This window comes from Apium graveolens, chromosome 7 (genome assembly GCF_009905375.1).
Source record: "Apium graveolens cultivar Ventura chromosome 7, ASM990537v1, whole genome shotgun sequence".
Classification (NCBI taxonomy): Eukaryota; Viridiplantae; Streptophyta; class Magnoliopsida; order Apiales; family Apiaceae; genus Apium; species Apium graveolens.
The window spans coordinates 53,802,488-53,815,730 of record NC_133653.1 but is presented as its reverse complement, the minus strand read 5'-3'; the positions used below and the strand labels follow the sequence as shown (position 1 = coordinate 53,815,730).

General features: G+C 40.6%; 1 non-coding gene across 1 annotated transcript; it reads right to left on the bottom strand.

Moving 5' to 3' along the window:
- Positions 1–3,186: 3,186 nt before the first annotated feature.
- Positions 3,187–3,293, bottom strand: LOC141675544 (small nucleolar RNA R71). Its single transcript, XR_012556192.1, has one exon. It is a non-coding gene; the product is annotated as a small nucleolar RNA R71 (small nucleolar RNA).
- Positions 3,294–13,243: the final 9,950 nt, after the last annotated feature.

Here is a 13,243-nt window from a genome sequence, read left to right as displayed (position 1 = left end):
GTTGATGATCAGAATATAGGTGAGCATCAGGATATGGCTGTTGATCAAAACTTGGAAACAGATCAGCACTTAGAAGATGATGCTGAAGCCTCGATTACTTCTCATACTGTTGTTTTATCAGAAGATGCTAATTCTGTCCGTTCTGATGCTTCAAATGCTGATACTACTGATGATGCTGCTACTAATGCAGATGCTGATGAAGCTGGTCCTTCAGGACATGCACCTCAACAAACTGTTCATAAATCTGAACTAGTTAAGAAGTTTGTTTCAAGAGCAGCACTAGTACCTTAGAGTGAAACTCCTAGAGGACAGGAGTGGACTAAGGAATGGAACTCAGTTACCTTTGTTCCATCTGATAAGATTCTTGCTGAGCACTTGGCAAAAGCTGATGAAATGTTAATTAATGATAATTTCAAGACACAGCTTCGAGTCACTGCATTGAGTACTAGACATCTGCAAGGTCTACATTCAACAACTCATGCAGAGTTACATAAAATTCAGGAAGAATTGCTCAAGCAAGAAAGAGTTAAGAAAATTGAAAAGAAAAAATTCTTCCAACCTACCTTTGACAGAGTTGCTTACATTGAGAAGACCCAAGAGAAGCAACAGTCTCAGATTGATGATATTTTGAAAAATCAAGCTTCTCAGCAATCTCAACTTGATGAAATCTAAGCCTCAGTGGAATTGCTTGTCTCTCTTCTCTTACCTGCTGATGCTAAAAGGGGGAGAAAGTAATTAAGTCCAAATGCAAAACTGATCAGACACTAAAGGGGAAGGATGATGAAAAAAATGACCAGGGAAACTCTGGAATGGGTGGAGGTCATGGTCAAGGTAGAAGTTTCTCATCAAGAAGAGCTGAAATTACAAGTCACATGACAAGTTCTGATGCTGGAAAAAAAATTACTTCTGCTAATGGTAAAAGAATAAGTTCTGATGAACTTTTGGATCTTGATGAAGAAATATCAAGACAGCTATTTCTGAAAGAAAATCCAGGAATGGACTTTGAGAGTCTGATGGAAGAAGAAGCTAGACTTAAGTCAGAAAAAGTCAAATCTAAATCTGAAGCTTCTGTTGGTAAATGATAAGTGGCATTTTATACCGCTTAGAACGTCTTAAAATGGCTTAAATTGGTGTCTTGAAATCAAGTATTTTGTGTATTTGATGCGTTTTTCTAGTGTTTATGCATTTCAGGGTATTAGTTGCATTTCGGAGGAGGAATCATCAAGAATAAGCCTTGGCATGTGTTCACCATTGCGAGAGGAAAAGAACGGGCAGATTACGGCGAAGAAACGGAGCAAACCTGGATTTTTTCCAGTAGGGTCCTGCGCGCCCGCGCAGCAGCCTTGCGCGCCCGCGCAGAAATGCTGAGCGGCCGCGCAGGGTCGGGGAAAAAGCTGAATTATTTTAGACTTCTACTTCTGTTTGGCTTCCAACTTCTATGTAATCTGAGTTTTATGGGACTATTATATAAGTAGATTTGAGACGTTTTCACAGAGGATATGAAGGAGATTATGTTTTAGATTGTGTTTTGCGCAAGAAGCGAAGGAGATAAGGAAGAAGACCGATTTAGCATACTGCAGCGAAGAGGAAGCATATTTTCTTGTGATTCTTGTTTCGTTGTAACGTTGGATGCTAGTTTTCTTGCTTTGACTTATTTACTCTTGTGACGTACTCTGTTTTAATATAATTAGTTTAGTTATTATTTTCTTGTGTTGTTTATTATGATTTCATATGAACTCATGGTGGCGATAAGTTCTATTATGGGCTAATCGTGATCATGGGGTTGCAACGGATTTATTATGGAATTCTTTAGTTAATTGTTTAATACTTTAATGTGTGATGATTGCATGATATCTAGTATTGGTTGTGCGTATTCGTCTTATGTGCGTCGCGAACATATAAGATAGGGTGTTAATCTCTTGTGAAGCGACGGTGGATCTTGAGATTTAGAACTTGCCATGCTAGCATAGGTTCATGTACGTTGAGCATGATTAGTGGGTAATTCTAACAGTTTTATTTGCCCTATGTAATCAAAAGGAATAACTTGTGCTTAAATCGTTGTGTTGTCAATTTCTGTAGACATATAGGAACTCAACATAATTGATGACTATTCAACTTCTATCTTAATTGTGGATGTTTGGTAGAATGGTATTAGTACAATGAAAGTTGGCTTTTATCAGTTTCGTGTTATTCGATTAATGTCATCACTGTCACATGCTAAAGGTAATAACAATGGCTATAGAAGGAAGTAATAATGAAGTTGTGATCTCATGAGTGTTTTATTATTGATAAATTGAAGTGTTAGTTAAGTGGTTAATTAAGTAGTTAATTATAGTTAATATTTAATCAACAATTTTAAGTGTTATCTTAACATTGAGAAGTAGTCATACATTGGTGAGTGAGTTTAATTAGAAAATATATCTTAGTCTGAGTCTCTGAGGGAACGAACTAGAAAGTATTCTATATTACTTGCGAACGCGTATACTTGCGTGAATATTAGTGCGTGATTACGCCCTAACAAGTTTTTGGCGCCGTTGCCGGGGACTCGGCGTATTTGTTTAGTTTATATACTTACCATCATTGGTCATTAGGACTCAGTGATTAGGACGTAGTAGTTAATTACTCTTTTCGGTTGTGTTTCAGGTACTTTAGCAAGCGTTTATGCAAACTCGTTCTCGTGCTCGCAAGAGGACCTTAGATACAGTTGAGGAGAAAGACGAAGTTCTTGATACTCCGGAGAAGTTAGATTTTGAGGATTCGGATTCAGGAACTGAGCAGAAAGAACCAGTAAACATGGGAGATCGTATTGTTCAAGCTGATCCAGCTCTTATGGATTTTTCTCGGCCTAAAATTGATGACATTCAGTCAAGCATCCTTCATTCAGCTATTCAAGCTAACACCTTTGAAATCAAGCCGGGCACTATTCAGATGGTGCAGAATTCTGTTTCTTTTGGAGGAGCGGCAACTGAAGACCCCAACATGCACATAAGGAATTTTGTCGAGATCTGCAGCACTTTTAAGTATAATGGCGTGACTGATGAGGCTATCAAGTTGAGGCTTTTCCCATTCTCACTGAGGGATAAAGCTAAAGACTGGTTACATTCTGAACCAGCTGGGTCCATCACTACGTGGCAAGATCTTGCGCAAAAGTTTCTGGTGAAGTTTTATCCAATGGCAAAGACTGCTGCTATGAGGAGTGCTCTTACTCAGTTTGCGCAGCAACCTACAGAATCTATGTGCGAGGCTTGGGAACGCTACAAGGAAATGTTGAGAAAATGTCCACATCATGGAATGCCGGATTGGATGGTAATCACTGGTTTTTATAATGGTTTGGGGGCCCAATCTCGGCCCATGCTCGATGCAGCAGCTGGAGGCGCCTTATGGGCTAAAAGCTATACTGAGGCGTATAATCTTATCGAGACGATGGCTGCAAATGAGCATCAAAACCCAACTCAGAGGATGACGTCAGGCAAGGTAGCAGGTATTCTGGAAGTTGATGCAGCCACCGCTATTGCAGCCCAGCTCCAAGCGCTATCAATGAAGGTTGATTCTTTGGCTACGTATGGAGTTAATCAAATAGCTATGGTTTGTGAGCTTTGTGCAGGTTCTCATGCTACGGATCAGTGTTCTCTTGTCAACGAATTTGTTCAGTATGTGAATAATTATCAGCGACAACAGCAGCCTGTGCCAGCGACCTATCATCCTAACAACAGAAATCATCCAAATTTCAGCTGGGGAAATAATCAGAATGCTATTCAGCCACCATATCAGCAAGGAGTAAGTAAACAGTTTAACCCACCTGGATTCCAGCAACCACAGCAGTATGCTACAAGGCAATCATATCCTCAACAGGGAAGTGCAGCTGTACCTACTAGTGCTGATTTTGAGGAACTTAAGCTGTTGTGCAAGAGTCAGGCGGTTTCTATCAAGACCTTGGAAAATCAAATCGGTCAATTAGCCAATGCAGTGCTCAATCGTCAACCTGGCACTCTTCCCAGTGACACGGAAGTACCAGGCAGGAAGAAAGCTAAAGAGCAAGTCAAGGCTATTACCTTAAGGTCTGGAAAAGTAGCTGATGCTGAAAAGGCAAAAGAAGTCGAAGCTGAAGTTAGAGATGATGAAGAATCTAAGCAAAAGGAGAAAGTGGCGGAACCAAAGAAGACTACTGTTGAACACACTCTGCCTGAGGCTAATACAGGGGAGAAACAGCTCTATCCTCCACCACCTTTTCCTAAGAGATTGCAGCAACAAAAGCTGGATAGACAGTTCGGGAAGTTTCTGGAGGTGTTCAAGAAACTTCACATCAATATACCTTTCGCTGAGGCTCTGGAACAAATGCCTAGTTATGCGAAGTTTATGAAGACTATTCTTTCAAGAAAGGTGAAACTGGATGACCTTGAAACCGTTGCTCTCAAGGAAGAATGCAGCGCTGTTCTGCAGCAAAAGTTACCACCAAAACTAAAAGATCCAGGAAGCTTCACCATTCCTTGCACCATTGGCAATCTAACTTTTGACAAGTGCCTTTGTGATTTGGGAGCAAGCATTAATCTGATGCCGTTGTCGATCTTTAAAAAGCTGGATCTGCCTGATCCAAAACCCACATACATGTCGCTACAATATCTGAACGCTTCTCCATGGAAGCGAAAGCTCGACATACCATTTGAATATCTTTGTACTTCTGACCTTAAGAATGCTGAAGGGAAGCTCAAACCATCAATAGAGGAAGCACCTACCTTGGAGCACAAACCATTACCTGAACACTTGAGGTATGCTTTTTTAGGTGATTCATCTACGTTACCTGTTATTATTTCAGCTGACCTTTCAGGTAGTGAGGAAGACAAGCTCTTAAGGATTTTGAGAGAATTCAAATCGGCTATAGGATGGACCATAGCAGACATCAAGGGGATAAGTCCTTCATATTGTATGCATAAAATTCTGTTAGAGGAAGGTAGTAAGCCAACTGTGGAACAGCAGCGAAGACTGAACCCGATCATGAAGGAGGTGGTGAAGAAAGAAATTCTGAAATGGCTAGATGCAGGCATCATTTATCCTATTTCTGACAGCTCGTGGGTGAGCCCCGTGCAATGTGTACCTAAGAAAGGAGGTATCACTGTGGTCGCAAATGAAAAGAATGAGCTCATCCCTACTCGAACAGTTACAGGATGGAGAGTATGCATGGATTATAGAAAATTGAACAAAGCCACAAGGAAGGATCACTTCCCTCTCCCATTCATTGATCAAATGCTTGACAGATTGGCGGGACATGAGTATTTTTGTCTTCTGGATGGTTATTCCGGGTATAATCAGATTTGTATTGCACCAGAGGATCAGGAAAAGACTACCTTCACTTGTCCATTTGGCACATTTGCTTTTCGTAGAGTTTTGTTTGGGTTATGTGGCGCCCCGGCCACCTTTCAGAGATGTATGATGGCTATATTCTCTGACATGATTGGAAATAACGTCGAAGTGTTCATGGATGACTTCTCCGTCTTTGGACACTCATATGAGGAATGTTTGAATAATCTGCGCGCCGTACTCAAAAGATGCGTGGAAACTAATTTGGTGCTTAATTGGGAGAAATGTCATTTTATGGTGCGTGAAGGCATTATCCTTGGGCATAGGTCTCTAGCAAAGGTCTGGAGGTGGACAAGGCCAAGGTGGGAGTCATTGAAAATCTTCCCCCACCTAATTCGGTGAAAGGAATCCGTAGTTTTCTCGGTCATGCGGGTTTTTATCGGCGATTCATCAAGGACTTTTCAAAGATATCTAAGCCGTTGTGCAATTTACTTGAGAAAGATGTGCCTTTCAAATTTGATGATGAATGTTTGGCAGCATTCGAGACTCTCAAGGAGAGTTTGATCACGGCACCAGTTATTACAGCACCAGATTGGACAGAACCGTTTGAGATGATGTGTGATGCGAGTGACTATGCGGTAGGTGCAGTTCTGGGACAACGCAAGAAAAATCTCTTCCATGTGGTCTACTATGCGAGTAAGACTTTAAATGGGGCCCAATTGAACTACACCACTACTGAGAAGGAGCTTTTGGCTATAGTCTTTGGCTTTGAGAAATTTTGATCTTATCTGCTTGGTACGAAAGTAACAGTATTCACTGATCATGCAGCTATTCGCTATCTGGTTTCTAAGAAGGATTCGAAGCCGAGACTCATTCGTTGGGTGCTTTTACTTCAGGAATTTGAGTTAGAGATCAAAGATAGAAAAGGTACTGAGAATCAAGTAGCTGACCATCTCTCTAGGTTGGAGAATCCCGATTCTACTTCACAAGATAGGACGTTAATCAATGAATCTTTTCCGGATGAGCAGTTGTTTGCAATTCAGGAGGAAGAACCATGGTTTGCAGATATTGTAAACTATCTTGTCAGCAATATAATGCCGCTTAATTTGACATCCGCTCAAAAGAAGAAGTTTCTGCATGAGGTGAAGTGGTATATGTGGGATGAACCATATTTGTTTAGACAGGGAGCTGACCAGATCATCAGGAGATGTATCCCGTTCTGTGAGACGGAGGGGATATTACGAGACTGCCATTCCACGGTTTATGGTGGACACTATAGAGGTGAGAAGACGGCAGCTCGTATTCTGCAAGCAGGTTTTTTCTGGCCTACTTTGTTCAAGGATGCTCATCAGTTTGTTTTAAGGTGTGATCGTTGCCAAAGAGTGGGAAATTTGTCAAGGAAGGATGAGATGCCATTAAATGTGATGCTTGAAGTCGAGGTCTTTGATGTATGGGGAATCGATTTCATGGGGCCTTTTATCTCGTCTTGCAATAATCAGTACATCTTGCTGGCAGTCGATTATGTCTCAAAATGGGTCGAAGTTAAAGCTTTACCGACAAATGATGCAAAGGCAGTGCTAAATTTTCTTCATAAGCAAATTTTCACAAGGTTTGGAACGCCTCGGGTAATCATAAGTGATGAAGGATCGCATTTTTGCAACCGTAAGTTCACTTCTATAATGCAGCGTTATAATGTGAATCATCGAGTAGCTACTGCCTATCATCCGCAAACAAATGGTCAAGCGGAAGTGTCTAACAGAGAGATAAAGCGCATTCTAGAGAAGGTTGTTTGTCCGTCAAGGAAGGATTGGTCTTTAAAGCTCGATGAAGCTGTTTGGGCTTACAGAACAGCATACAAAACTCCACTTGGGATGTCACCGTTTCAGTTGGTGTACGGTAAGGGATGTCATCTACCGGCAGAGCTTGAGCATAAGGCCTACTGGGCATTGAAGAAATTGAACCTGGATTTAGATGCAGCTGGTAAGAAAAGAATGCTTCAGCTTAATGAACTTGATGAATTTCGACTGCAAGCGTACGAGAATAACAAAATGTATAAGGAAAAGGTGAAGAGGTGGCACGATAGGAAGCTACATCCTAAGTTATTTGTGCCAGGGTAACAAGTTCTTTTATTCAACTCTCGGCTCCGACTTTTTCCTGGGAAGTTGTAATCAAGGTGGTCTGGACCTTTTATTGTCAAAACTGTGTTTCCACATAGAGCGGTGGAAATTTTTGAGAATGATTCGGACCAAGCATTCAAGGTTAACGGTCATCGGTTGAAGCACTACTATGGGGATATGGCAAACCGAGAGGTGGTTAGTGCCATTTTGTTGACTACTTGAGAAAGGTACGGAACGTCAAGCTAATGACGAAAAAGAAGCGCTGCGTGGGAGGCAACCCATGAATTGTTGTTACAGGAACCCTTAGAAGTTAATAACCTATCCAAAAACACAAAAAAATCAGAAAACAGGGGCTGAAAATTTTTTTTCCAGAGACCCTCTGCGCGCCTGCGCAGAAATGCTTAGCGGCCGCGCAGGGGTGGAATTCCAGAAATTTTTTTGCAGTTCAGAAAAAAAAAAAAAAAAACAAAAACACAAAAACCCATCACATCCCATAAACCCACGAATTCTTTTCCCATTACCCCATAATTTTATCCCTCAACCCCACTCCTAATCTAATTTAACCTACTCCACACCCTATATATACATACACCTATCCTACATATCTCCCATAAACTTCCTACACTTAAACCCTCTCATACACATCAAAAATCAGTTCTTACATACTTTTATTCACAAATCAATGGCACCCAAGAGAGCATGCACTATTGACAGCAGCAGCACAGTTCCTACTGCTGATTCATCAAGGGGTACTGCTGCAAGGCCTCGGTTAACTGACAGAGCTGCGGAGGAGGAGTACACTAGGCTGTTGGGGAAGCCGATTCTGAAGGAGAGGGGGTTTTTACCATCAGGGAGGGATGGTGAGTTGTTGCCCATGATTGCAGAGAAGGGGTGGATAGCTTTTTGTGAGTCACCCGAAGCAGTACCGATGAGTGTTGTTCGCGAGTTCTACGCGAACGCGAAGGCTGAAAAGAATGGGTTTTCTGTAGTTCGTGGGCTGACGGTTGATTATCATCCTGCGGCGATTCGCCGTGTGATTGGACAGCGAGAGAGGAAGCCCGAGGAGGAGAACTGGAATGAAAAGACTGCTGAGGATTTTGACTTGGATTTGATTTGTGCGACTCTCTGTCGACCGGGCACAGTTTGGAACCGCAGTCCAGCCAATAATGAGTATCGTCACTTTCCGGCGATCGCCATGAACAGGTATGCCCGTGCATGGAATGCATTTATATGTGCTAATATTTTGCCTTCTTTACATGCACACGAGGTCACAATTGAGAGAGCACAGTTGTTGTGGGGAATTCTGAATGAGGAATACTATGTGGACCTTGGTGAGTTTATCTACCAAGGAATTCTGAAGTTTTTGAGGGGAGCAAAGCATATGAACATCCCTTATGCATCCACGGTTACGAAGCTATGCCGAGCAGTAGGAGTGAACTGGCCGGCTCATGAGCAGTTGCAGTTGCCAGCAGCTCCGATAGATTCTGGCACTCTGAATGGGATGCAGGAGTGGACCAGTGGTGAGCCTGAGGAGCATGGGCTGGGTTATCGTCTTCCAGGAGGACGTCCAGCACGAGGTGCTACTATGGCTAGGCCAGGGCGTGGTGAGGCTGGTTCTTCGAGAGCTCAGGAGGGTGCTGGGATGGGTGATGCCCAGTATAGGAGGCTTTCACGGCGGATGGATGCCATGTATGAGACGCAGAGCAGGTTTGCTCAGGAGCTCACTCTTGCGTTAGGGACTGCTTTTCGAGGCCTTGGAGCTGATATCCAGTGGCCAGTTTTTGGTGAGGACTCTGCATACCCGCCGCCTGATACTCCACCCACTGAGGGTGATGATGATGATGACTCCGAGTAGGTATACCCTGTGTTCCTTTCTACTACCTTCACTGGGGACAGTGAAGATTTTAAGTTTGGGGGTGGTAGTTAAGGAATATTTTGTGTGTGTCATATAGCTGCATATTCATGATAGTTAGTTCATATAGTTGCATAATTTTTGCCATATAGTTTTTTTTATATAGCTTTATTTGTTTGTCATATCATATAGCTCATGCATATACCATGATCCCTTTTACAATGATTTATCGACTGAATTGTGATATTGATGCGAGTGTAGTGATAGCATTAAAGTGATATTAAGTTGTGTAGGTTGATATGCATGCTAGAAGCACTTGTATTTTCACTAAGTCTTAGAGAATGCTTAAGGGCTAGATTGTTGTTATGATCTGATTATTTTCGAGGATAATCTATTTATTATGCTTAGAATTTGATAATAGGTTCTTAGTGGTAAAGGCATGAAAAAGAAAAAAAATGGAGTAAAAATGGAATTTGTTGCTAGTTGTGGCTAGGCGTCAAATGGCTAGTAGCCGGCTCGCATGTTATGCGAGTAGTCTAGGGTTGAGCAAGATGGAGCGAAACGCACTTGCTCAGAGAAAAAAAAAAAAATTTTTGCATAATTGATCAAGAGTGGGCTCTTTGGTATTCGAGTTATTAAGTTCTTAGGGGACTTTGTGCCTAGTGACCTAAGGCTTTTAGAGTCTGGGATCCACTAACCTAACGCTCGTTACATGGATACCATTGTATAAATCTTTTATGGACCTCACTCATTGCACGGTCAAATAAGCATTTGAGTTGTAAATAAAAAAGCACAATTCCGTAGTAAGCTCCAGAGTTCTTGTAGTGTTGTATATCACTTTGTGCCTAGAATTTTTATTCTTTGTATAATCGTAGGATTGCCTTGAGGATAGTCTAGTCATAGTAATTGGTCTAGTTCCGAAGCATATCTGTTAAGCATTTGCACACACCACGTTTCTGGCTGTATGTCCGTTTGCATGAGTTTATTGATCTTTAGTTGTCTAACTGCATTCGTTGAGATGTGACAATTTGGTTGGTTAATTGTAGTAAGGGGGATCGTTGCATTTTCATATAGATTGCATTCATGCATATTTTTATTTGTTTTGAGTCTGTGACGCTTGAGGACAAGCATCGATTTAAGTTTGGGGGTGTGATAAGTGGCATTTTATACCACTTAGAACGTCTTAAAATGGCTTAAATTGGTGTCTTGAAATCAAGTATTTTGTGTATTTGATGCATTTTTCTAGTGTTTATGCATTTCAGGGTATTAGTTGCATTTCGGAGGAGGAATCTTCAAGAATAAGCCTTGGCATGTGTTCACCATTGCGAGAGGAAAAGAACGGGCAGATTACGGTGAAGAAACGGAGCAAACCTGGATTTTTTCCAGTAGGGTCCTGCGCGCCCGCGCAGCAGCCTTGCGCGCCCGCGCAGAAATGCTGAGCGGCCGCGCAGGGTCGGGGAAAAAACTGAATTATTTTAGACTTCTACTTCTGTTTGGCTTCCAACTTCTATGTAATCTGAGTTTTATGGGACTATTATATAAGTAGATTTGAGACGTTTTCACAGAGGATATGAAGGAGATTATGTTTTAGATTGTGTTTTGCGCAAGAAGCGAAGGAGATAAGGAAGAAGACCGATTTAGCACACTGCAGCGAAGAGGAAGCATATTTTCTTGTGATTCTTGTTTCGTTGTAATGTTGGATGCTAGTTTTCTTGCTTTGACTTATTTACTCTTGTGACGTACTCTGTTTTAATATAATTAGTTTAGTTATTATTTTCTTGTGTTGTTTATTATGATTTCATATGAACTCATGGTGGCGATAAGTTCTATTATGGGCTAATCGTGATCATGGGGTTGCAACGGATTTATTATGGAATTCTTTAGTTAATTGTTTAATACTTTAGTGTGTGATGATTGCATGATATCTAGTATTGGTTGTGCGTATTCGTCTTATGTGCGTCGCGAACATATAAGATAGGGTGTTAATCTCTTATGAAGCGACGGTGGATCTTGAGATTTAGAACTTGCCATGCTAGCATAGGTTCATGTACGTTGAGCATGATTAGTGGGTAATTCTAACTGTTTTATTTGCCCTATGTAATTAAAAGGAATAACTTGTGCTTAAATCATTGTGTTGTCAATTTCTGTAGACATATAGGAACTCAACATAATTGATGACTATTCAACTTCTATCTTAATTGTGGATGTTTGGTAGAATGGTATTAGTACAATGAAAGTTGGCTTTTATCAGTTTCGTGTTATTCGATTAATGTCATCACTGTCACATGCTAAAGGTAATAACAATGGCTATAGAAGGAAGTAATAATGAAGTTGTGATCTCATGAGTGTTTTATTATTGATAAATTGAAGTGTTAGTTAAGTGGTTAATTAAGTAGTTAATTATAGTTAATATTTAATCAACAATTTTAAGTGTTATCTTAACATTGAGAAGTAGTCATACATTGGTGAGTGAGTTTAATTAGACAATAACTTAGTCTGAGTCTCTGAGGGAACGAACTAGAAAGTATTCTATATTACTTGCGAACGCGTATACTTGCGTGAATATTAGTGCGTGATTACGCCCTAACAGTAAAAAGAAACTTCCAAAGGTCAAAGGCATTGTGATAAAAGAAAGAACACATCCTGAAGCAACCAAGGCTAAATCACAATTGCAGATAGATTCAAGGTCCAAGGGCAAAGAGAAAGTTGGTGAACCTATCAAGGTTTATGTGCCTCCTGTGGATGAAGAAATTACTGTTGAAGATGCTGATCTTGCTCTGACTTCAAGAAAATTTTCTAAGACAACCTCTGACATTGCTCAAGTTGTTCAGAGTCAAGATATGGTTAGTTCTGATATCTCAAAGAAGCAAGTAACCTCTGATATAGCTCAAGTTAACTTGATATCAGAAGATAAATCAAAGGAAACCTCTGACATTGCTCATGTTAAACCTTCAAAGATACTCCTACCAGGATTCACCAAAGCCAAACAGACTCAACCTTTGAAGACTGCTGTAAGTGGTTTTGAAGCAAGAGTGGTTACTGGAAAGGAAGCAAGAGATAAATCTGGATTGGCTAGTGCTGATGAAAGAAGAATACATAACATAACCAACGATCCAACTTCCTTAAGTGAACCAGGTATTGGAGCAACTCCTGAAAGATTGAATCAACTAGAATCTGTACAGATGGTTTACCATACCTACTTGAAAGAACACATCTTGTTGTACTTCATGACAGATGGTAGGGTTTATCATATAAGGGAAAATGCCATTCCACTGAAGTATTTTGAAGAATTAGAACATATATTATTCTTACTTCAAGTGAATGACAAAATAACAGAAAGTGTTGCAAACTATTTGAAGAGTCAAATTCAGAGACGGAAAAGGCTTTATTATGTTAAGTCTGACAGCACATATCTTCCAAAGTACAGAGATCACAAGGGTGATATTGTTGAGATGAAGCCTAACTCTGCTAAGATCATAACTACCTTTCTGGGTTACAAGGCTGTGGAATTCAATCTTGAGTCTGGCAAGGCGTATTTGATCAGACTGGATCAGGACATAAGGAAAGCTAAAATTAATGATCTCAGGGCTGCAATCTTTCAAACTGGTGAAGATTCTGCAGAACTTAAAGATGCTAAAAGGAGGATGATTGATGAACTCAGATATGCTGAGAGATGTTTATTAAAGAACTATCTCAGAACAACTCCTGACATCAGAGAGATCAGAAAGTGAAGCCAAGTCAAGATCTACAACTGCTCAAATTCTGATATGAATACAGACTGAAGTTGTTATCAGAAGTTAAAGTTGGTAAAGCTTTAAGGACTGTAAGTTGTCGTTATCTAGTCAAATTCTCATGCATTTGTACTTAATGTTTTTGACATCATCAAATATCTGTTAACTTGTATATTATGCTAATTTACAAGTTGGGGGAGATTGTTAGATATATTTGATAATGTCATGTCTAATATGATTTATGTTTA